We start from the raw sequence: 25,444 nt of genomic DNA, 5'->3' as shown, positions 1-25,444 counted from the left end.
ATCGGCCGAAAGTATGTTATACCATTTAATGGACCTTCTAATGTTTGTGGCTTAAGTAATTTTTTTAAAATCTGGAAGCATTAGCAACTTATATTGAAATATATATCGTCATCGTTCAATATGAAACATAACTATTGAGATTGCATTTCTGCCAAATCGCCCAGCCCTACTTTGTGTGAAATAAAATATCAGTGAAACTGTGTCAGTGTAAAATGTTTAATTGTTATTTAGCACAACAGAAAAACATGAAACAAAATACTCTGAGCTACTTTTAATATTATAAATGATTAAAAGATGAGTTCTAACAAATGAGCAAAAGCTGCAAAGTGTAAGGATTTAAAATGACAATTCCTTTGTATTTTGAGGCCACATTGTGATCCTTAATTAGAGTCTTTAAAATGTCATCAAATGGTTCTTGTTCTAAATATCTCAGACAATCCTTTTTTTGATATAAAATATCTTGCTAGGACAAAATAAAACACCATTTTGCACATGAAACCCTTTCCATCTTTGACCTTTATATTGTTAGATTCGAACAGTTTACAAACAGACAAAAAAATAAATAAATCCAGATCTAGCCTTACTACAGTTTCATACAACACCATCATCTGTGCTTTTAACAAATAAATGGTTTGTTAGGCGACTCTCACCACAACACTGTTTACAAGTTAAGAAGATCACTCAAGCGCTGATACGGTTTCCTCATGTGGGTGGCATTTCAAATGTCGTATCAAACCAGGCTTCCAAGACAAGCAACCATTTAAAAGATTAGCTGAGAAAGAGACCTCAGAATAACCCCCGCTATTGAATGAAAATAAACACTATGAGATGGTGTGGATGGCGAGACAGCATCTCATTTGCAGCATGTTTAATTTGTCTAGGTGTGATGGAGAGGAGAAGAAGAACTGGGCTGCTGGAAAAAAAAAAGTAGCGTAATTTAAGAGGCTAATGATCTTTGCCTTTACAAATGGGCGGGAGTGAGCGCCGAGTGAAACCGGATCCACCTAGAATCACCCTTGAAAGGTACAACAGTCTTTGTCCCCCAGGAAAAAAAGAAGAAGAAGAAAAAAAGAGACAAGATGGCAGTCAGCAGGGGCCATTTCTCCAACATGGCCATAGGCGGTTACGCTGTCATGACAGTGATTGAAAAAAAAAAAAAAAACTAGGGGTTTTTAATTCCAGATCTACGCTATAGTGATCAAACTAGCAGAAATAAGACTTCTGGCAATGCAATCTGTTTCGAAATCTCTCAGGGAGTGTCACCAATCTATAATAATGCTGTCAATTCAAACACCTTCCATGTATTTGTCAACAATCAGTGACAATTATTATTAGCTGCGGCATTGTACTACGCGAGGTTTCAATCGTTGCTCGGCGTAGCTATGTTTAATCAGTTTTCTTATCACGTATGGCTAGTTTGGTGGGTGCGTGTTTTAAAAACATAGTCTGTTTCTTTCCCAACTCGAGGAAAATTGTGGTTTAACACATCAGGGAGTTGTCACAGGGTAAATGCTATGTGCATATTGTAATGTGCACATTTCCTCCTCACATTCTTTCAGTGGTTATTCAACGCATGTCAGTCAATGCGGCTTTTACGGAGGAGATGCTGAGCGGCGCTTTCCGTCACCATGGAAACTTTGCATGCTCTCTGTCATAAGAAAATCCATTTAAGGTTCAAATTAATAGAGCGAAAAAAAAAGAAAAAAAAAAGGTCTAGAGGGTTTGATGAATGCCTTGTGCCCTGATGAAAACCACAGCGCTGCACTGCTAGTCCATCACTGCTAGCAGATAAATGAGACTTCAATTTGTCTCCCGGTTAGAACAGTTCATCGCGTATTTCGACTTACAAAATTAAAATGACCAGTAAAACTTGATGACTCAACTTGCAATGAAAAAAAAAAAAGATTATCTAAAGTTCTAAGTAAAAATCTAAAAAAATAAATAAATTTTAAATCAGTGTGTTAGTTTGTATTTATTCGTATTTTCTAAAATGAAAATTGTTTTAACGAAATTTATTAATATAATTAAACTAGACTGTCATGATGCACATAACAAAGAGACAGATATTGAATTGAATTATTTTAAGCAAGTATGTTATGATTAATAGGGATGCTCCAATCAGGATTTTTGCAGCCAATACAGAATTCCGATTCCTTGTCATGGTGATCAGCCGATACAGAGTACCGATTCTGATGCTTCAAGCTTAATATGCATTAAGCACATTTCCCCCCTCAGTGTGATACTTAGGTGGAGATCTCTCTTTACTTTAGTGTAGACATGTCATGGTCACAAGCAGCTTTACTGAAAATAATAGATAAAATTGATAAAAATATTGGTAAGAAAAAATACTCACAAATCAATTTGGAAACACTGCAAATGATGAGAGATGGATTCAACATGTCTTAAACAAGAAAAGAATTGGAGCGCATATTTAATGCATAAGTTAAAATGCATACCTATAAATATATATTTGTTTATTGCAATATATTACAAAAAGGTATATTATTAAATATTTAAGTTTAATGAATGAATTTTTTTTAATGTTTTTTATTTTGTTCAGGCAGGTTTTAGTGAATTTGCAATATTGTAAAAAAAAAAAAAAACAGAACTTTCAGTTCTTACTGTGTGTGTGTGTGTATATATATATATATATATATATATATATATATATATATATATATATATATATATATATATATATATATATATTTAAAAAAGGTCAAAATGTAAATGCATTTGTGTCTGTCTTTCTGTTTATCTATCTTGTTTGTAAGGCCTTTCACAATTTATTCTCCAGTACATCTGTATTGCATGATAGAAATTTGCATCACTTCTAGGTCTTTATAAGATCAGAAAGCAATATCTGCTCCGCAGAACCTGACAAAAATATTAGTATAGAGAGGACGAAGCGGTTTCATTTGCAGGCCCTTAATTGTGGAGGGGGGGACGCAATGGCACAGTAGGTAGTGCTGTTGCCTCACAGCAAGGTCGCTGGTTCGAGCCTCGACTGGGTCAGTTGGCATTTCTGTGTGGAGTTTGCATTTTCTTCCTGCGTTCGCGTGGGTTTTCTCCGGGTGTTCCGGTTTCCCCCACAAACCAGACATGTGGTATAGGTGAATTGGGTAAGCTAAAATTGTCCTTAGTGAATGTGTGTGAATGAGAGTGTAAGTGTGTTCCCCAGAGATGGGTTGCAGCTATAGAAGGGCATCCGCTGCGTAAAATATGTGCTTGAATAAGTTGGCGGTTCATTCTGCTGTGGTGACCCCAGATTAATAAAGGGACAACGGCGAAAAGAAAATGAATGAATGAATTAATAATTGTGGAAAGCTCTCACATATAAAATTCATTCTGCCAAATCGTTGCAGGTTCAAAGCTTTGTTAAAACAACATTTTAAATACAAATGAAATGGGGAGTCTTTTGAAATGGGTTATTGTCATGTTTCTGTTTATGTGATGTGGGTGAATATATTTATATTTTTGTGTTTGTTAGCTTGTGAATTGTAAAGCACCTTAGGCAACTTTTTTTGTATTAAATGGTGCAATATAAAAAATAAATAAATAAAACAAAAATACAAGCCAACAGCAACAGTGAGAAAAACAGCGGAGACCAAAATTGTTTACCTGACAGTTCTGAAAATATTGACCTTTTTCTGCCTCCACAATATGATTTCATTTTATAATGCTCTTTCTTTAATATTTGTTAATGTCACCTTTTGCAGCAGAAAATCTCTCAGCTACAGTATAATGTCAGTTTTTTTTCTGAGAACTTCAACAATAATTATTTTTAATTGTATTCACTCTTAAGTATAACTATAGCTTTTGCAGAGCAGATATAGCAACTATAGCAGTTTTAATTTTAGTTTTAATGTTTAAAAAAGTTAGTTTATTAGTTATTAACACTAATAAATAAAAATGATAATGTTTGATTTAAATGATTTATGGAATATTAACTATAAGAAATTAACATAAAAGCTTAATAAATGCCTCATGAGTAGTTTTAAGTTTAATTGAATTAACTTCTGTTAACAAATAGAGTCTAATTTCAAAGTATAAATAACCTATATTGTAGGACACTTTAACATGAAAATGAAATGTTTATGGTTGAAAAGCATTTGGTGCTATGATGAGTAAACACCACTTAAAATAACAAAAAGTTGTAATAGTCTTTAATGCCACTCTAATAGTTAAATAAATCCAATAAATCCTTATTCGCAGTATTTGAAGTCCCCACAATGACAGTATCAATAATGTTCATCATCACATGTTTGTACTATGGGGCTGCTGAATGCATGATTGATTGGTTAAAAAACAATCGAACGTGTGCAATTATTTTCAGATAAATGCACACCTAAAGTAGATCCACACATATCTTAACTGCATTACGATTCTATATCACTACACCAAACAATTTTTGCATGTTAGATTACTTCAGAGCCTAAAATAGACTAAAAACAAATGAAACGAAACAAAAAAGGCTTTGGCTGAAATGTGTAAGAAACTAGCTCTATACACATGAGCAGTTTGAAGACAAAAACCTGGCAAATGTCTTGAAACATAAATCTGAACAATGGGCTTCTTTCACCAATTATTCTTATGAATTATATTTCTTAAACCCCACTAACACACTTTTCACAAAGATTCTGACATTCACAAATGTTTTCTTATCTGGAATTTGCTCTTAAGTAAGAACTGAAACTACAAACACTCCAGACCAGCCGTGCGAACATTTCAGCTATGATAGTTTATTCAGGTCAAGCGGTAAAAGCAGTTTTGTTCATTCATTCATTCTCCCTCAGCTTAGTGTCTATTTTAGAGGTCGCCACAGCAGAATAAACCGCCAACTATTCTGGCATATGGTTTACCAACAAATGACCTTCCAATTGCAACCCGGTACTGGGAAACACCCATATACATTCATTCACACATACACATACACACACACACACACACACATACACACACAGACACACACACTCAAACACTACGGCCAATTTTGTTTATTCAGTTGACCTAGACCACTACCGCTCATCTTTGGACTGTGGAGGAAACCGGAGCACCCGGAGGAAACCCACGTGAACACGGGGAGAACATGCAAACTCCACACAGAAATGCCAACTGGTCCAGCTGGGACTCGAACCAGAGACCTTTTTGCTGTAAGATGACAGTGCTAACCACTGAGCCACTGTGCATCAGCTTTGTTCATTATATGTAGGGCTGCACAATATATCTTTTGAGCATCAATATCGCAATGTGTGCGTCCGCTATAGTTACATTGCAAAATATGCAATGTTGAGTTGATTATAGATGATCAGAAACAAGTCAAAACACACAACATTTGTGGTTTATTTTACTTTAATATTTGCTCCATTGTGTTTATTTACCATTCATAGAAGTTTCTTTTATATGTATAATAAATGACATTAAAATATTTATATCTAATTTTCTTACAAAATCATCCCAATCAAGGGCGACGCAGTGGTGCAGTAGGTAGCTCGTTCGCCTCACAGCAAGAAGGTCACTGGGTTGCTGGTTCGAACCTCGGCTCAGCTGGCGTTTCTGTGTGGAGTTTGCATGTTCTCCCTGCGTTTGCGTGGGTTTCCTCCGGGTACTCCGGTTTCCCCCACAGTCCAAAGATATGGGGTGCAGGTGAATTGGGTAGGCTAAATTGTATAAGTGTGTGTGTGTATATGTGGATGTTTCCCAGAGATGGGTTGCGCCTGGAAGGGCATCCGCTGCGTAAAAACTTGCTGGATAAGTTGGCGGTTCATTCCGCTGTGGCAACCCAAGATTAATAAAGGGACTAAGCTGACAAGAAAATGAATAAAGACTTTGTAAACAGTGCTATTTAAGTCATCTGGTAAAAATTCTTTTTATATCGCATATAGTACAGACCAAAAGTTTGGACACACCTTCTCATTCAAAGAGTTTTCTTTATTTTCATGACTATAAAAATTGTTGATTCACACTGAAAGCATCAAAACACACATGGAATTATATACATAACAAAAAAAGTGTGAAACAATTGAAAAAATGTCATATAGGTTCTTTAAAGTAGCCACCTTTTGCTTTGATTACACAACCTTGGCATTCTCTTGATGAGCTGCAAGAGGTAGGTAGTCCAAGGTGTGTCCAAACTTTTGGTCTGTACTGTATGTCAGAGAAAAAAAATATCTCAATGTAAAATATTTCCAATATCGTGCAGCACTAATTACAAGTCAATACCATTACAGTATGTTTTATTAACAGCATAAATCAATAATACATTTATTTAAAGAAAAATCCTTGTACAATCAGCAATCATGGTTTAAATCCAGTGTAGTTCAGTGGTTAATTGTTCTATAGTCAAAAAATGGCATTTGCTGTTTGTGTAGACTACTTATTTAAAATCAGCTCAAACAACACAATTCCTAATTTCTTTTGGAGACAACTAGTTTGTTTTATGTTCAATTTACTTAAATTTGTAAAAACTAATAAGTAAACTGAATTCTTTTATGTTGTCAAAAATAATTTAATTGTGAGAAACCCAGCATTTTTTGTGTATTTAGGCTCCAATTTTCATTCTTGTAATCAAAAAATGTTTCCTCTAGAATAACTTGGCAATTGTGCCCTCTTAGGGGCTGTTTACACCTGCTCACGTCCAGCATTTTTTCTTATCCGATAGCTATCCAATTGTGAAAAGAAGTGGTGTAAATATCCTCCAAAATGCTGAGGCCACTTTAGGGGGTGGTATGGGACACATTCCAGACAAAACTGGACAGGTCTAAATGGATTTGGTTGTTGGAACCTCCCAAAATGTAAAACAAAATAAACAAACACGTGAGAGTGTTACAGATCAATTGATATAGTCAGATATCACAGCGCAAATCCAAAACATAATGAATCCAACAACACAATATTTCTTTCATTCATAAAGTTAGAATGTTAAAATATTATAAACATTAGATTTATTCAATTTAGCCTATTAACAGTAATCACTAAAGCCACCTTGGTGTTGAGGCCACATCACCGTGACAATGGGTGGTTAGAAAAATAATACACACCTGAGGTAGGTTATTTAATATATATTATATACTATGTTATTCCATATGTTAAAGGCTGTGATTATTTATTTCTTACATATTGCAGAATTGAACATCAGCACAAGTTTAAATGATTATAAAAAAATTTAAAAGTGCAAAACTTTTTTTGGCTCAGTACTGCTCATGAGTGTGTATCAGATCTGTGTTTTCATCTGCATGTCTGGACAGGTACAGACCACCACAAAGAGTGCTATCAAGTGTGCTGCGTGTTGGGGCTTTACTTATTAGAGCTTTGTTTCTGAGAGGGGTGCAGTTTCTTTCTGACACTCGGCGCTCTAGTTTAACCTCTCGTCTGTCTTCTTTCAGGAAGTGTGGTGCTCATGAGGCACGAATCTGACCGCCTGCCCCCCGCCTGCTGACAGCCTCACGAGGCTCCTCAGTAACCGCTGACCCCACTAATGACTCTTATCAGTGGTTGCCTCGATACCAGAAGCCCCCTCTGCCCACTGTCCTGCACAGCACATACTGGAGATAAATGCTGATATCTTCATTTAAACCTCCAGTCCACAGCCCACTGTCCTATATTGCACATATTGGAAGTGAGCGTTTACTGCCTCAGTTTGTACATACGGCAGAGACCTTCTCTAAATCTAGTTCACTCAGTTAAACGCACGGCTGTGAAGATATTTAATGATTTTTTTTTTAATGTAGGCACTAATGAAAAATCAAGAAAAATTCTTCAGAAAATTCATGAAAATACCGTTTTTCACCTACACTCACCAGCCACTTTATTAGGTACACCTTACTAGTACCGCGTTGGACACCCTTTTGCCTTCAGAACTACCTTAATCCTTCATGGTATAAATTCAATAAGGTACTGGAACTATTTCTCAGAGATTTTGGTCCATATTGACATGATAGCACCACAAAGTTGCTGCAGATTTGTCGGCTGCACATCCATGATGTGAATCTCCCGTTCCACTACATCCCAAAGTGCTCTATTGGATTGAGATCTGGTGACTGTGGAGGCCATTTAAGTACAATGAACTCTACAGTGAATGTTCAGGAAACCAGTCTGAGATGATTCACGCTTTCTGATTGCAGTGCGTTATCCTGCTGGAAGTAGCCATCAGAAGATGCGTACACTGTGGACATAAAGGGAAGGGCAAGTTTAGCAACAATACTCAGGTAGACTGTGGTGTTGACACAGTGCTCAATTGGTATTAATAGGCCCAAAGTGTTCCAAGAATATTTAACTGGATATTTTCTCTTTTTCAGACTATTCTCTGTAAACCCTAGAGATGGTTGTGTGTTAAAATCCCAAAAAATCAGCAGTTTCTGAAATGCTCAGACCAGCCCGCCTGGCACCAACAACCATGCCACGTACAAAGTCACTTAAATGCCACGTACAAAGTCACTTAAATCACTTAAATCATGCTCGGTTTGAACTGCAGCAGATCGTTTTGACTATGTCTACATGCCTAAATAAACTTAGTTGCTGCCATGTGATTGGCTAATTAAAAATTTGCATTAAGCAGTTGGACAAGTGTACCTAATAAACCACAACATATTAATTCATGGTCAAACAAACAATAATAACTAAACAAATATTGAATTACATCAATCAATTATAATTTTAATTAAGCAAATAATTTTTATAACAATTTCATATCTTGAGGTCAACAAGTTTATAATAAATTATGTAAAAATATATTTTCATGATGGATTGTCAAAGTTTAATAATAATAATAATAATAATAATAAAATAAATGTTGAAATCACTAAAATGGTTTCCAAGAGAGTTTTAAATCTAACCTTAAAAATGGGGTGAAAATGTGTCAGTAGATCTAATAAAAGAAAGAAAAAGAAAAAAAAAACTCGCCAGAAAACTGTCAAAAGTTGAATAAACTCCTCTTACACGTTAATTTAAAATCATACCACAATCAGCCGGAACTGAGATGTGCCTGAACTTCTGACCTGCGGTTTGATTTTGTATTTTTTTTCCCACCCCAGGAGATGCTGACATACATTCCCCAAACCAGACGAAACAAAACACACATCTGTACTCGCAGTCCAACCAAAAGACTATGTTTGCACACTGGATAATTACCTCCACAAAAGACAAGCCTCCTCCAAGCATCAACAAACACACAACCTTTTCCTTTCCTGTAGGGATTTGGCAGCTCTGCCGAGTTCATTCGGAGCAGGGCATCCCCTGACATCTAAGATATCTACCCATCGGCACAATGACATGGGTGGGTGTCTGCTGAAAGAGCGCCCAGCAAACTACCCATGTGCTTTATTGTGACTTTTGAAGACAAGCTCTCTTTGATGTTTATGAGGAAAAGTGAGACAAGCATTAGGTAGCGACCCTGAGGCCTGACACTAAATCTTTACATAAGGCAATGACTCCGCGCAGAACAATGGCTCTTTACATTCATTATTAGAAGCCATCAGTCACTTGTTTACATTGTGTTTCTGCTGGTGAAACACGGTTTGTTGGGGCTCTTTGTCAGAGGAGGGGAAACAAAGACGATAACAAGAAGTGGGATCAGGTGAACAATGATCATACATATGTTCTCCGGCCACACCCAAACACTTTAAAAACGCAGAAATCATCACTATAATTTTGATCATTTTCTGCACAAATGTCTTTGACATCAGATGAGGGGCTCTGACCTTCCATAACATGACAGGGAGACTTGAAAACCTGTCAAGTCGAGGCATTAAACGACACCTGAGAGGATATAATTACGCTCAAGGTGCTAATGGGGTTTATTCAGGCTTGTGGAGAAAACACGGCAGTGGACCAAAGAAAGGGTGGTGTCTTTTGCTCCGAGCAGCTTTGTTGTCGTGAAGGTGTTCATAATGGAAAAGAGACGGAATAACAGGTGTGTACGCCGTGTCCGTGACATCCCTTCATCCGCCAAAACAGAGGCTTTTCATCCGTAGCTATGGCGAACAAAAAGGTCCGCTCCCTTCCACACTGTTTGTTTTTCCTTGATAATTTGCACCGTTGGCTCAAGTCAAAAGGTGTTTTCACTGGAGAGGCAAGGAGGCAAATCTCCCTTTAAAGCGATGAAAACAGTTTACATCCAATTGTCACCAAACTTGGTGAATGAATCCAAAGTTTATTTGTAGTAGCAAATGGAGGGCGATTCCCAGGACGGAGCGGGGGAGGTCTTGCAGAGACCAAGAGAGAGAGAGAGAGAGAGAAAAAAAGAGGTCCAAGATAGCCAAATATTATGACTGACTGCCTCCTAAATCCCAAGCCTAATTCTAAACAGATGGATATCACAGATGCGTGGTATATTTGAACTGTTTCCTCTTCTCTTGCGTGATCCTGACATGCATTGTTGCTAAACACGTCCTCGAGATGACTAGCAGAACTGATAAAAACCGAGTTGTTTGCCATATTCCAGCACGTTTGAGACAATAGGCTTCATTCATGCGCATACTGCGGTCTGTTATGAAACAGTCTGGTCTCGGAAATCAGATATTGTTGTTATCTGCCTTTCCTTTTCCTTGTTTTGTGATTACTGCATTTGACTGATTCAACTTTTGACTTTGTGGCATTATTCTGCACACTCATCTAATTGTTGTATAAACAAGAAGGCAACGAGAGCCGTGTGTAACGCTTGTAGATGATAAGAGGCAACACGGGCTGGGCTTAAATGAAACATCATTGATTGAAAACCAAGCAGTCTTTAAAGTCTGGTATCCATAAACAGTGTCCTCGTGGATGGGTGGAGGTAGTTACTAATGAGAGAGTTATTTGAAAAGATAATATACAAATGGTGAGGACCATCAGAAAGACAAAATTTTGTAGAAGCTTTTCACTCTTAAATTGGGAGTAAAAATGAAGTAAAAAGACTATAAAAGTACCATCTGTATTGTTTTATTTTTAAATCTTAGGGAGAAGATAGAAAGTAAATACTGAAATACTGTTTTAAAAATATGACAAATATATATATACATAATATCACCGGTAATCAAGTCACCAATAAATAAACAAATAAATAAGATTTAAATTCATCTAACTAAAGATGATTAAATAAAAACTTGAAATAGTTACGTAAAATTAATAATCAAATCAATTTCTCAGTGAATATAGGCAATGTATTTTGGTGCATTTAAACAAAACAGATTTAGTAAACAGATATATTTATTAAAATAATATTTAGTCACCAAACATATTTAGAAATTGAAAGATAATACAATTACATTTAAGCAAAATATTGCAAAACAAAATGACAACCTACAAACTTTCAACTAAATGTTTCCATTGTTTTGCTTCTCTTGATTTTTCCTCTTTTTAAATTTAAATTTACCATTTTTTCCATTTCTGACTAATCTAATGTACATACACAATTACAATATTGTATAGCTTCCTATTAAAAATATTAATTAAAAAAATAGATTTGTGAGAGGTGCACTTATAAATGCTGAGCACTGTTTATTCATACATTAAGTCTATTAAAAATAATTAATACAATATTACATTAATATCATATTTATTCAATTAAATTCATGTTTATTTCTATAGCACGTTTACAATGTAGATTGTGTCAAGGCAGCATAACATAGAGGCTCTATTAAACTGAAAATGTGTCAGCCCAGTATCTAGAGTTGAAGTTCAATTTAATATTATTTTATATTAATAAATAAGAAGAGGAAGAAACATGCACAAATGAAAGCACACACATTATATTTACTCATATTTTCTAATAAGTATTAATTAAATATTGCAATTATATAAGTATTTGATTCTACTTATATTTAACACTTTTAACAAAAACGTATAAGATTGAATTCAATGACACTTTTATTACAGTAATATTATGCTCAACATATGGTAACAAAACTAAGACATTTAGTTCAATAAGCTAAAAATTTGCTTATCAATAGCTAATAATCTGCTTATCAATAGCTAATAAGGTTTATGTATAGGATTAGATGATATCATACTTTATAAGAAAGTAATAAGCCAGTAGATAATAATGAGAATTAGTACTTAAACTGAAGTGTTACTCAACATATAACATAAAGCTATAGTGTACAGTACTCACTCAGCATAATTGAGTACACCCCATTTTGAAAATGAATATTTTTATCCATTTCTCGGTGAATTTGGCTCAAATATAGGGTTCATACACATTTCTTTAATCCTAAAATTCCAGGACTTTTCCAAAAAATTCAGGTAAATATTTATAACCTAATGTGTAATGTATTGTCTACTTACACTACGTGATAAAATGCATGTTCAAATTTATTATATCAAAAATTATGTGACAACCTGTGTATTTTTTAAATCTATAAAATAGTTTTTAGTAAGTATCTTGCCGTGTGCGTGAAAATATTTTTAAAAAGGTGGCTTGTGTTTACATAAAACTTAAGAATAGTACAAATTAGCTTTTAGAGCTGAAACTGAGAGTTGCTTTTTGACCTCATAAAGAGAACATCGCATAAGGAGATGAACTGCGCAATTGTATTTAAAATGTACCCAATATTACCACCTCAAACATATTCAAGTAGATAAATTTTTGTTAAACAAATTTGTTTCCATGATTTTTCCAAAATATTTTAGGTTTGTTTGTTCTTCCAAAACTTCTCCAGGCCTGGAAAGTGCCTTATCAAAATTCCATGACTTTTCCAGGTTTTCCAGGACCGTATGAACCCTTTATACATTGGTGCATTTGAACAAAACAAATTTATTAAACAGATAAATTTATTAAAATAATATTTTAGTCACAAGTCATCTTTAGAAATGGAAAGATGATACAATTAAATTCAAGCAAAATATTGCAAAAATATATATAAATAAATACAAACTACAACATTCAACAAAATTGTAAATATTTTTTGCTTCTCTTGATTGTCCCTCTTTTTGAATATTTGTATTTAATATTTTAAATATTAACACTTAAATATATAAATTTGGGTGTACTAGTTTTTGGACCGTTATTGTAAGTTATTTTGTTAGATAAGCTGCAGATTTGGCTTCAGCACTGACTAATCTAATGTACATGCAAAAATATAATATTATAAAATATCCTATAGAAAATATTAATTTAAATGAGAGATTTGTGGGGGGTGTACTTATTAATGCTCAGAACTGTATATAAAGTTTCAATATATTTGTGTATAAATGCAAATATACACACACGCAAATTCAAATCTGTAGTATTTTGTTGCCCGTGTTGGCTTATTTGTTTTGTTTGACCAGCGTGTACTTCCACATTTCAACAGAGTCATTAAGTCAATGACAAACGCCTGGAAAGCTGCAGCTCGGAGCCCTTTCCTCTGTTTAGAAAGAAAAACTTCTGTCCTTGGTAATGAGCGGACTAATTCATCATGTGTCAGTGAACTGGTTCCTCACCACACGGTGCAGGTAGAAGGAATGTGGGAGAGAGCGTTCCCCTCGCTCCGTCTTATCTCTCTTTTAGCACGTCTTCATTTCGGTTGAGTGCTACATGATAACCTAAACTTTGCCCAAAGTTTGTACACATTCCAAAGAGTTTTTTTGAGCGCCTTGACACCTCTATTGTACACAATCGGCAAAATAGGCGGTCAAATGTCAAACTGTCCTGATGGGATGTTTTGTAAATACTGTGCCATAATGACTTTAAATACTCTCAGACAACACTTTTACAAGGGAGGTACTTTTTTTACGTGTAACGAGAGGCTTTCTGCAGACACCCGCGGGCTAAACTTGTCACAGAGGAGTAATAAGTCTCTTAGTTCAGCCTTGGCACTTGACAATGTTGCTGCTGCATTGAATTACAAACAGCCCATGGACAAGTCCTTCTCCTCTTCAGGGATATTTAATCTGGTGATAAACTGTTTTGGAATTTGAGGCCTCATTGAACAGGCAGTTTTTTTCTCACTCTCTATTCGCAGGGCAGGCTTGTCTCCTTGTCTGCCCCGGTGGAGTGTGCTGATATGACAGTTTGCTCATCTTTCAACTTTTCACCCACTAAAAAAAATAAAAAAATCAGGGAGTCAATCAATTAATCTGGATTCACCATTGAATGCAACGAGACACCACTCAAAGGTCTAAAAGAGAGAGCTAAATGTGAAGGTTGTTGTGACAGTTCCGCACCAAATGTAGTGAAAATACAACAACTGCAGAAGGGGAGGAAAGGCTAAATGTTCCTAAATTAAACAACAAAAGAAGTTCCAACTCTAGCTACACTTTAACCACTGCAAGGCAAAGAACTGGTTTTAAATATAAACAATTATATAATAAATGTACACTTTCTGATTCAGCATTCTGTGACATATTCTATAGTAACAGTCTTTAGCCCCTTTTACACATACAGACCTTTCCGAAAAATTACCGGCAATTTTCCGGAAGGGTGTGTATGTGTGAACAGGCCCTTTTTGAAAATACCTGTAAATTCGCTCCGGCAATTTTCCGGAAAGAAAAACCTAACCGGTAATTTGCTGGAATGCTGCTCTGTGTAAATGGAGAAGGAAAATTGCGCATTCACCCTTATAACGCGCTTACGTGAGACGTCTACTCCAGCCAATCAGAACATTCAGAAGCATCCACATCCGTGCTGTTTATGAAAAATAAAACCCTTTGAATATTTTTCCAGACACAATTAGCTGCTAGATGTTAGTCAGATAATGTTTTCTTCTTAATGCCTACTGTGTAAAAATTAACTAAAATCACTTACTAACTAACTAAATAATTAAATTAAATAATAAGTACCTAAAAATAAACCACTGTTTGTTTACCTTCAAGCTTTGCTTCAGTTGCTTGACGCGTGTGCACGTGAAGCAGCCGGTGAGCAGCAGCACACAAACATACATCTCAACATGTGAAAGTGTTCCTTTATGCTTTCATCGAAGTTGTTCACAATGCTAATCCATTCACAGAGTTTGTAATGTAGTCAAATGTTTACAAATACAAGCCCAGCTTTTTAGAGGCCATTTCTGGTTAATGATGAATTTACCTGAATTTTGGAATGGATGTGTGAACGGTCTTTTCTGGAAAAATCTGGAACGTACTGGCCTGTGTGAACAGTGCTTTTTTTAATTTACTGGTAAAGTCATTTCAAAAATTTTCTGGATATTTTCCAGTATCACTGTGTGAAAAGGATTTTTATCTGTATGCAAATGTACCCACAAAGCAATGTTTTGGAATATCAATAAGTGATGATCTGCTTGTCAAGTCGTGACATATAGGTGACATATGAAAAGCCGTTACTTATTTGAACTGAGAAATATGCGTTTATGGCCACGTTTTAGTCTTATCACACATTAAAGTGAATTTTATATGAAATCATGGTGTACACAACAGTCTCTGCACTTGCCGCATTACAAACACCAACATTTTAACAATTTATAAAAAAAAAATCACTTTCTGGCCATCTGATATTAAGCATGGATATATATATATATATATATATATATATATATATATATATATATATATATATATATATATATATATATATATATATATATATATATATATTTATATATTTATATATTTATATATATATTGCAATCATGACTTTCGGACGTATTACATCACTTTGTAAACATTTATTATTACCATTTGATGAGTCTCCCCATACAGTTTGATATAGTGCTTGGACCCGGAAGCCGCTTTGCGTGACGTCACACTTAACAAGCGGATTTCTTGGAAATTTATTTTATATTTATTTAATATTGGTTGGAAATAGCTGCTAATTAAATACACTGAAGAGTCAATCAAATATTAATACTTGATTATACTGCAGTCACTGTATCCTTTATCCAACTATTTGCAAAATAAAACAAAAATTCCATGATTGACTATAGTTTTATTTAATCTTGTCAGTACGGTCATTTGTAAAGTTTCATGTTTCTTACTCACTCACTCATTCACTCTCCTTCAGTTATATTCTCCGCAGTGGAATGTGACTGTGAAATGATCTGCCAATTACTCTGGCATGTTTTACTGGTGGATGCCTATCCTGCCACAACCTAGCTCTGGGAATGCACCGACTTGTGCAACCCCCAGTGCTGGATAATACCGTACACTACAGCCAATTTACTTTTTTTTAAAACACTTATACCGCATGTCTTTTGATTATCGGGAAAATCAGAACACTCAGAGGAAACCCATGCAAATACGCAGAGAAAATGCAAACTCTGCACAAAAACCCCTTAAACCAGGAACCTTCTTGCTTTGAGGCAACTCTGCTAACCACAGAGCTATCTTTAGATTTGTGTTTTCCTATTCCCAAAACATGTTGTTCCTGTATGATACTGTATAAATTATACACTAAAATATGCATTCTGCATTGCGTTATTAAATTTATTCCACCATATGACTTGAAGAGCTCTACTTGGAAAGACATACTGCAATGTACATGATAAACAAATTACAGTCATAAATAAATACAATAAGACAAACATACTAAGAATGCACAAAGATGTTTTTTTTTCTGAGGAGTTCAACATTATTCAGGTACAAAAATTAAATATTTAAATCTAAAACAAAATCCTTCACTGTGTCAATTAAATCTAATTAATGACTGTTAAAGCTACAAGTGTTATTGCATTTTGCCTCTGAATGCTTTAAATATAAACTTTCACTCTATTATAGTTAGCATTTATCCACAAATCACATTATGAACTGTGGTGCTAGAACAACCATTACCACTAATTTACATTCGCATCCAATAATGTTACAATTTCTGGTATATAGAAACTATACAATGTGCAACCCTAAATTAAAAGCCTTTTAGAGTCAATAAAAACAAATTATTGTGCAAATGCCCCCTCCAGACATGCCTATTGGTCACTAATTTACTCACTTTTATGTTACTTTCTTTAACGAAACACATATTTTAGAAATTTTCAATAATCAAAACAACTTCTCGCCTTACAGCAAGAAGGTCGCTGGGTCGCTGGTTTAAACCTCGGCTCGGCACGGCTCAGTTGGCGTTTCTGTGTGGAGTTTGCATGTTCTCCCTGCGATCGTGTGGGTTTCTTTCGGGTGCTCCAGTTTCCCCACAGTCCAAAGACAAGTGGTACAGAATTGGGTAGACTAAATTGTCCTTAGTGTATGAGTGTGTCTATAAATGAGTGTGTGGATGTTTTCCAGAGATGGATTGCAGCTGGAAGGGCATCCGCTGCATAAAAATGTGCTGGATAAGTTGGCGGTTTACTCCGCTGTGGCGACCCCAGATTAATAAATCGACTAAGCCGACAAGAAAATGAATGAATGAATGAGTAAATGATGATGACAGCTGTCATCGTTTGGATGAACTACAATCTTCATTAATCCTGTACATGAAACATTTGAAAGAAAATTGAAAACTATTTTAATGAGCATTTAGGTCCTTAATATTTTTTAATGTGTTCTAATGGTTCACAGCAGACTGTATAGCTTAATTATTTAAGTAAGAGGTCGTAACCTAGTGCTGTGTTTGTTCCTGTCGTTTTTCTGATTTTTGATATAATAACCTACGCTGCATGCGAGGCAATGGCGCAGTAGGTAGTGCTGTCGCCTCACAGCAAGAAGGTCGCTGGTTCGAACCTCGGCTCAGTTGGCGTTTCTGTGTGGAGTTTGTTCTCCCTGCCTTCGTGTGGGTTTCCTCCGCTTGTTCGGTTTCCCCCAGTCCAAAGACATGCAGTACAGGTGAATTGGGTAGGCTAAATTGTCCGTAGTGTATGAGTGTGTGTGTGAATGTGTGTGTGGAAGTTTCTCAGAGGTGGGTTGCAGCTGGTAGGGCATTCGCTGCGTAAAAACTTGCTGGATAAGTTGGCGGTTCATTCCGCTGTGGCGACCCCGAATTAATAAAGGGACTAAGCCGACAAGAAAATGAATGAATGAAATAAATGAAAAAGTAAAGGTGTAATGTTAAAATCTAATAAAATGTAAAAGATGATGACATCACCAAACAGGACAGACATTAAAGTCACATTTATTTCCTCAGAATGGATACACAAAGGAGAGATGTAGAGAGAAATTAATAAATTGCTTTTCACTTCTAAAGGAACTTACAGAAGACTTTGGCTTTGCAAAATATTAAAAATTACAATGACAGACTTACAATAGTGATTATTCAAATTAGATTTGAACTCAGATATAATATTATATTAAATGAATAGGAGATTCTTCATGACATCTATTTCCGCACAAAAAAGATATTTAAAACATTCATTTATTTTTTTCTCTTCGTTTAGTCCCTATTTTAGAGGTTGCCACAGCGGAATAAACTACCAACTATTCCCGATAGAGCTGCACAATATATCAGCATTGATATCGCAATACGCACATCTGCAATAGTCACACTGCTGGATCTGCAATGTCAGGTTTGATTATAGACTAATGGCAAAGTTGAACTATTGTGGATTTAAATGTTATTAAATGCATTGTTTTAGTTTTTTTCTGTTAAACATATCAAGTAGGTTTAAAGCATTCAGGCACAATTTGCTTCAATAAAAACCATTTGAATAAACTTTTTATAGTGAAGACCGAATATCATTAAAATATATATATTGCAATGTCAATTTTTTCCATTCAATTCAAATTCAATTCACCTATATTGCATGTCTTTGGACTGTGGGGGAAACCAGAGCACCCGCAGGAAACCCACGCAAACGAAAAAGAACATGCAAACTCCACAAAGAAATGGCAACTGGACCAGCCAGCACTCGAATCAGCCACCTTTTTGCTGTGAGGCAACAGTGCTAACCACTGAGCCACAGTTCTTCTGATATTTAAATGAAGAAATGTATTTATGTTTTCAATGAAACATTGGTGTTATAAGCAGTCTAACCCAAAATAAATAAATAGATTTGTCCCCATTTACTTCCATCCAGTGCAACATGTTTCTTTTTGTATTGAAAACGCAAGAAGATACTATGAAGAATGTTAATAAGACAGCTTAGAATAGCCAATGACTTACAAAGTATTTTGTTCCTACTATGGAAGTCAATAGATACTGCTAACAGTCTTGTGACCAAAATGTTTCATAATATCTTACGTGTTCAACTTGAGGGTGAGTAAACAGTGAGTAAATGTCATATTTTGTGAACTGCCCCTTTTAACCTCTCAACTCTGTAATGAGCTTAAAATAAAGAGCAAACAAAGGCAAAAGCTTCAGCAAACTAATAGTGAAAAGTGATTCGAGCAAATAAACAAGCAGTGGATTAATATTTTCTTTGTAAACAGCGCGCAGAGCTTTATGGTGAAAGACTGCCGACGGTTCATATTTACAGCAGTTTAACAGTTTGCAACAGAGAATCCTGTTGAAACGCACACTTGAGGGTCACAGTTTAATGACAGCGAAGGAAAGCATATGATATGAATTCCTCTGCAGCACATTTTATCTCATTATTGGAGAGGCATCTAAAGACCTTGGCTAATTTACAGCGTGGCTTCTGCTGTATTTTATAATTTGTTATTGGACAAATTGGTAGTCCTTTGTCCTCATTGGCTGCGTGTCAAAGTTGTAGCTCCTTGGTTGTGTGGATGAGTAATTCTTTGAGTTTGAAAACAGATGTCAAAACACTAACAATGGCATGACACAGTTTGCTATCCTTTTAAGCCAGCCCGACTGCTTGCACTCAAAGCATTTGGCAAACTTTGCGAAGAGCAGGCACAGGAGAGAGGATGCTGTGCTTTTACAAGCCTACTTTAGCGGCTTTCGAAATACTTGGCATTTACACTGGCATTTAGACTTATATATTTATTTCACTCTTGTGCAATAACATTCTGTGCAGGATGCAAATTTTGTTAGTTCTTGACATTTTAAAATGTGAAATAAATTGATATGGTCCAATTAAATTGTAACTGTTAAAAGGAAATACCCAGCCTTCGCCGGGGCCCAAATTGCTCTGTGCTTTGCATTTCTATTTAATTACGGTAGCAAGAGTGTTAGGCGATAACAGTGAGATCTCTCTCAAGCCTCTTCGTAATGCTTTGAACATTGAAATTGTGTCTGGGGGAAGACGATGCCTCTAAAAAGCCTCGTACTGCTGAGCAGAAAAGCACGCCGGGGCCACCTGGAACGCGAGAGTTCAGGCGAGTGACCGCAGAATGTATTCCATATCGTGTTATGGATCTCACGCGCTCGGCTACAAAAAAAAAAAAAACAGAAAGAGAGAGAGAAAAGAACACTAAATTGCCAGAAAGTACAGAGATTTCATACATTCAGAGAGTTTGGAGGTGACCTTGCTTATTTGCCGCATGTGTACCTGCCTGCACTCGCAGACATGCTGACAGAAGGAATAAGACTCGGAGGGAAAAGCAGCGAACCCTTCCACAAACAGCGGCGGTGCTTTCAGAATAGCAATGAAGCATCCAGAAAGTGAGTTCTGCCTAACCGCTCCTTTCCCCTTTGAGACAGGAACCAGGATTCAGACAGAAATGCGGCCCCTAATGTGTGTGTGTGTGTGTCACATCATTTCTCTGACGCGCAGGTGGATATGATAGAGAAAAAAAAGAAGTGAAATCTTTTGTAAGTGTCAGGGTTCATAATAGCCTGCAGTGGATGCTTTAGATGAAAGATTTGGCTGAATAGCAGAGGCGTTTGAAGAGGATGCTCTTTAAAGGAAAAGCCTACAGGGGAATATGTAGAGATCTCTTACTAATACCTGTTACCTTCGGGAGAGGGGTTGAAGAGAGGATAGAGAGTGAAGGGAGACACACGAGCATTCATCTGAGAATTGACACACATTTCACCTGCAGGAATTGTCACTCTGTCTAATGCACCGTCTGTCCTGTTCAAAAATACAAGAGATTCAAGCTGGAAAAAAAAAAGCTTGCAACTACCTGCCGAGGCTTTCACCAGCTGGAAAAGCAAGAGATCTGATGTCTGGTATTAAGAGGCCGGCAGTGCTGTCGCATTAGAAACAATGTGATCATGATGATAGTTATCATCTTTTGAAGACAAAGACGAATATGTTTTTAAAAATAAATAAACGCTAATCATATTGTTTATGCTAAAGGGAGAGTTGATCTGAACTGTACTATCATTCACTCGAAATCTGAATGACTTCTTTCATTTGTGTAATAAGAATTATTAAGGATAATTTGTGTTTTTTGATCAAGGAACCAAAACAAATGCACAATTTAACGTTTAATATGTCAATTAAAATGTGTTTAATTTAATAAAGAGTTTTTTTTTTGAGCAAAAAACACAAACAACAAAAAAACAAACAAACACATTTTTCCTTTTCTTGTTCCAAACCTGTTTCTGTTCACATGTTCACTTCTGTTGAACACAAAATAATTCATTTTTGCTTTCATAATATTTTTGCTACTTTGAAAGTCAATAGATACCTCTCACCAGAATTCTTCCAAAACAAAAAAATAACTTTTTTGAGCATTCAACAGAATAAAGAAAGTGATATGAAAAAGAAATAAAGAAAATATTATTTCATTTGATAGTAAACTACTGGGAGAATGCAGGCCCAAAACACTAATTAATTGTCATTTTAAATCTTAAAAAGGGTATTTTTTTTCTTTTAGGGACCTTGAAAAGGTAATCCATACTTTTGCCTGCACTCTATAAAGGCATGCGGTTGTACTTGGGTGTGGAAATGAGAGCCAGTTCTAATTTCTCTGCATCATCTTTCAGTTTGCAACAGAATGTTTTTTAATGTGTTTTTGCAGTTTTAAGAAATTCCTAATAGTTTGTAATCGTTAATTTCACCTATCTGCCCATCAATTAAATTGAAATTAAGAGTTGATTGTGTTTTTACAACTGCTTAAACTCTATTAAACTCTATCGTTAATTAACCTTTTCCATATTTTGTGATTCACCTTTGTTTATCATTTATTTAAAATAATGAATAGCATTTTGGGACCTTAATCTCTGCTTTGATGGCTTTCAATGTTTAAAATTCAATGCAGCTTAACTAAGTGATTTTAATAGAATAGCATTTTAATAGTTTTTATTGTACAATTAATATATTTGTTATTATTATTTGTTTTATTTCTACTAGAATAAAAGCAGTTAAAAAAAATAATAATTCTTTGACTTTATTAATCCCTGGAGGGAAATTCACATGTCACAGCAGAGCTCTCCATACTAAAAATAGATAAATAAGTTACATACATATAAAAACAATAATAAAATTACATTTCATACTGCACACCTTGGTTCCAAAAACAACGAGTAAACACTTGTACATATCTAATATCTAATTCAAGTTCAGCACAATTCATCTGGTATGACTTTGGTTATACAATCTGATCACTGTTGGTAAAAAAGACTTCCTGTATCTTTCTCTGTAACACCGGGGTTGAATTAATCTTGTACTAAAAGAGCTTGCACACGCTTGGACTGTATCAAAAAGGGGATGACTATCGTGGTTCATTATACTAACAAATTTGTCCAGCATTCGATCCTGTGCAATCTCTTCTATGGTAGGTAGTGTACGCCCCACAACAGAAACTGCCCTTTTTATAAGCTTATTTAATTTGTTTTTCTCCTTCTCCAAATTATTAGCCCCTTTAAGCTATTTTTTTCCAATAGTCTACAGAACAAACCATCCTTATACAATAACTTGCCTAATTACCCTAACTTGCCTATTTATTGGATTTATTATTTGGATTTATTGTACCGTGCATGGTCAACAATTGCATGTTTAACAGTGCAATAGAAACAATGTTTTTACACTACCTTTCCCATTTCCTCTCTATTGTCTTCTTGAAGTTAATCATCATTTTTTTTTCAAATGACAAATCTATACTACAGAATTGTGCTGTGGTCTGAAAAAAAAAAAAAATTATTGTTTTATGTGCCTTTCCAGATGCTTAGTGACTATTTAGTCACCAATATTACTACTTTTAGATGGTATGATGTTTCTCTTTTCTTCTGTTCCCCCCTCACCTCCATCTATTGATTTCTTTACTCATTTATTTTAAGGATTACTATAACTTCTTCATTATTTTGCCCTTAAAAATTATTGTACTTATGTAATTGGTAGATACTACTTTTGAGATGCTACTAAGATTTACATTCTTTGTAAATCTTGCTTCTGATTTTATCTCTGAAAGCATACTGTACGATCATTTTGATAACTTTAAATAAACATGTCGTTTTAATCTTTTAAAATACAGAATAAGTGATCACACCAAACTCTGTTAAAGACTTGAATAAGTACGACTGAGAAGAACAAGAATGTTGTTTTGTTTTATTCATTAATATATCTATTATGCCGAATGACACTGAGATGTCATTTCACCCATATTTACATTCAGGCTCGAGTAAATGATGATAGAACTATGCCTTTTAGTCAACGCACAAGCAAAATATAGCATTTCAAAGGGAGTATTATGATAAGCAAACGCAAATCAGTCTAAACAACAAAAGTCAGAGAAAGTTCTAAGAGAAAGCTTAGTTTAGTTCCACGATGACAGCAAATCATCAACAAACTAATTAGATTTCATGCAGGGAAAAAAACAAGCCCTTTATCCATGTATGCTTTCAGGGTGTCATTTAAAACAAACAAGCAACGTGTTAATCAAAAACATCTAACTTGGTACCGGTAGCAACAACAATCTTTATTATTAACATCAATCCACCAAGCACCTGAAAACACATACCATGTGTTTTTAAACAAGTTTAAAATTGGAGCCTAACAATAAAATGCAAGTCAATTAAACAAGTCTGCCTGCCGCAGCTGATATAAACAAGGCGAATGTTTTGTCTCTGTGTAATTACCAGATGTTTATGATACCTGCTGTAGTTGTCTTGTGTCAAATTCATAATCAAATATTGCTGGCACAGTAATATTTAGAAAACAGCTTGACACCTTTTGATTCGTCTTGAAGATAATGGTTGTGATTAATTGCTGTTCTATCGTTTTTTTTTTCCCCCTGCTTCTATTCCTTTGTTGTTTTGATAGTCACAGACAGCTGGTCCCGATACAATGGGGAATTATTACTTCATTTGTAAAACGCTGTGAGGGTTTTTTTTTTATTGGTGGAGTGATACATAACACCTTGTGTTACAGGCTGCCGTAGAGCGTGTCCCCATTAGGGCAAAATGGCCTCTGTGGAAGAATTACACCTTCCTTACACCTGCTGCCAAGACTTTTATTTTGCTTACGCCGACTGACAACATCCTGGTTATGAGGACTATGAATATTTGGGCTTTGTCTTACTTTGTTCCCATCAAAACATCATGAGAACTCGGGTGCACCTCGAAGAGCTAAGGGGAATCAAGAATAGACAGACAGAGAGAGAGGTAGAGAGAAGAAAAAAAATGAGGGGGAAAAATTACAGTCTGAGGTGATGCAAATGATATCCTTAGTGTCTCTTCCCCAAAGCTCCTACCAGCACACTGACAGCTGATGCCAGGATTAAACAAAAAGATCAGGAACTTATGACTAATAGCTCAAAGCAATCATCTCTCATTATTTCAATTACATGGGTAAATGCATGCAATCATGGATCAAATTGCTGCTCTAGAGGGTCCTTTCAGCCACGCGTCTCTGTTAGCAACAACAAAAAAAAGACAAAACGTGCAAATATTTGCATTTATTTGCCTTATGAAAATACATCTTTGTTTGAAAAAGGGAACCATTCTGCACCTGCGGTTTGTGCATTTTTAAGTAATACGGAAAGCAAAGTTGGGTGGCTCGCGATCGTCAGCAAAGGTTTTTTTCATGTTTTTTTTTTTTTTTTTTGCCATGGTGGTTGTCTTAAGTGAGGAATTCATAAACGCTGCCCAAACCGCCCCTGTGTATTAGAGGCTTTGAATGTAGCTGGGGTGGCTGATTCTGGGGTCCTCGCAACGCTTCTGATTGATGACTCAGTGACTGAGAGAAAATTGTCTCCTATGCATAATTCATGAGGCTATCTATTTGCCCTTAAAGTAGCTGACAGGAAAGTTTCAGACTGTCTGCTCACAATCAACTTTCAAATCACTTATAGGCGGAATATCAAAAATAGACGAGTGAGGCCAGGGACGGGGTTAGGGCCCCTTTCTTGCCGGAGATATTCAAAGAGCAAAGATCAGTCTTTTACCTTTATGTGAGTGACAGGTGAAATGCTTTATGGATGATTCCACACAGCCATTGAAAATCTGGCTTTGCAAATGCAGGGCTGTTTATACAATAATCTTCACATGCAGAGGCTGATGTAAAGGTAAGCAGATGCTATTTGCACCCTATTGTAAATACGAACATGAGTTATTTGCCTGATGTCTAGTACGCTGAAAAAAATAATAATGGTGTAACAAATTTCACAGAGAAAATGCTAGTAAGATATAAAAACAATTCTTGAAAAATCTGTTAAACTTTGGTTTCAATATTGCTGTGAATCATGCAGTTATATTAGTATATAATATACAATAAAAAATGTGTGAATTACTATAAAAGCAAGGGATGCTCTGATTGATCGGCATCGGCCGATAATCACATTTTATGACTTGATCGGTTCTCGCCAATCTGGCCGATCTCAT

The 25,444-nt window shown here is 35.6% G+C and overlaps 1 long non-coding RNA gene across 2 annotated transcripts in view; it reads right to left on the bottom strand.

Moving 5' to 3' along the window:
- The window catches only part of LOC141378586 (uncharacterized), a 56,344-nt gene that overhangs the window by 7,111 nt on the left and 23,789 nt on the right, over positions 1-25,444 (bottom strand). Inside the window, exon 3 of one of the 2 annotated variants that reach the window (XR_012393451.1) lies at positions 6,221-8,164. The exons of the other annotated variant lie outside the window; for it this stretch is intronic. This is a non-coding gene — a long non-coding RNA (uncharacterized lncRNA). Of the gene's footprint in view, positions 1-6,220; positions 8,165-25,444 lie in introns of those variants that run through there. 2 annotated transcript variants of the gene reach the window in all.

Source organism: Danio rerio, chromosome 17 (assembly GCF_049306965.1).
Source record: "Danio rerio strain Tuebingen ecotype United States chromosome 17, GRCz12tu, whole genome shotgun sequence".
In the NCBI taxonomy this organism is placed as follows: Eukaryota; Metazoa; Chordata; class Actinopteri; order Cypriniformes; family Danionidae; genus Danio; species Danio rerio.
This window is presented reverse-complemented; position numbering and strand designations above follow the sequence as displayed.